The following is a 1,407-nucleotide window of genomic DNA, read 5'->3' as shown; positions in this document are numbered from 1 at the left end:
TGCTGTGATGCCACAGCACTCTACCCAGGGGGACAGCTTGAGGCTCTGTCTCAAAAAAAAAAAAAAGAGAATCACTTAAGCCCAAGAGTTTGAGGTTGCTGTGAGCTGTGACACTAGGACACTCCACCGCTGGGAACATAGTGAGACTCTGTCTCGGAAAAAAAAGAAAAATCTTTCATTGATTATGAAACTGAATGGAAAATTTGTGCTTCCATGGAAAACTATGCATTGTTTAGAACACATCCTTCCAGTTTCTCTGATTCTAGACTTTAAGTGATTTTGAGCTTTTCTGGATAAATTATAGATAACTGAGAAAAATGCAGAATAATTCTAGTCTATAGATTAGTAAATAAATGCTCTTTTTGTAAAAAGAAATTTCTTTTTAGTAAATAAATCCCCCCACTATGAAGAAGCTAGTTTTGCCTCCATTGTGCATTCATTTCAATACTCCTGATCTATAGTCTTCTAGAACCTTCTTTGCATTCTCTTGCAAACTGTTCATAATCTTTTACTGGTTCTCTAATAATATGCAAAATTTTAAACACATTTCCTTTTATAGCTGCATGAAAGAGTTTTATTTCTTTTGTTTTGGTCTAAGGTAGTGATTCTCAAATAGCCCTAGTCATTAGGTTCCAATGAGAGATTAAAAAAATTAAATAGATGCTCAGTGCCCATAGTGCCAGCAGCCTATGCAACGAGGCTGGTGGGTTTGAGCCTGATCTGGGCTCAACAATGTCAAACAACAATGACAACTGCAACAAAAAATAGCTGGGCGCTGGGGCAGCGCCTGTGGCTCAAACAGTAGGGCACTGGCCCCATATACCAGAGGTGGTAGGTACAACCCAGCCCCGGCCAAAAACTGCAAAAAAAAAAAAAAAGAAAGAAAATAGCTGGGCACTGTGGCAGGCACCTGTAGTCCCAGCTACTTGGGAAGCTGAGGCAAGAGAATAGCTTAAGCCCAAGAGAGTTTGAGGTCGCTGTGAGCTGTGATACCACGCACTCTACCAAGGGCAACATAGTAAGACTCTGTGTCTCGAAAAAAAAAATTAAATAGAAAATATCAATTTGTATTGCATGTGATACAAGTAATGGTACTATTTTAAGAATATTTTATTTTGGCTTGGCACCTGTGGCTCAAGTGGCTAAGGCACCAGCCACATACACCTAAGGTGGCAGGTTCAAATCCTCAGCTCAGGCCCGCCAAACAACAATGATGGCTGCAACCAAAAAATGGCCAGGCGCTGTGGTGGGCGCCTATAGTCCCAGCTACTTGGGAGGCTGAGGCAGGAGACTTGCTTGCCAGGTATTGTGGCAGGCCCCTGCGGTCCCAACTACTTGGGAGGAGACTCACTTGAGCCCAGGAGTTGGAGGTTGCTGTGAGCTGTGATGCCACAGCACTCTACCCAG

At 42.6% G+C, this 1,407-nt stretch overlaps 1 protein-coding gene across 5 annotated transcripts in view; it reads right to left on the bottom strand.

The window, feature by feature from the left end:
* The window catches only part of FLYWCH1 (FLYWCH-type zinc finger 1), a 45,177-nt gene that overhangs the window by 27,080 nt on the left and 16,690 nt on the right, over positions 1–1,407 (bottom strand). The gene's annotated exons all lie outside the window — the stretch shown is intronic.

This window comes from Otolemur garnettii, unplaced genomic scaffold (assembly GCF_000181295.1).
Source record: "Otolemur garnettii isolate 467f Iridium unplaced genomic scaffold, OtoGar3 scaffold00044, whole genome shotgun sequence".
Taxonomy (NCBI): Eukaryota; Metazoa; Chordata; class Mammalia; order Primates; family Galagidae; genus Otolemur; species Otolemur garnettii.
Note: the sequence above shows the minus strand (reverse complement) of the source record. Positions and strands in the feature narration are given on the sequence as shown.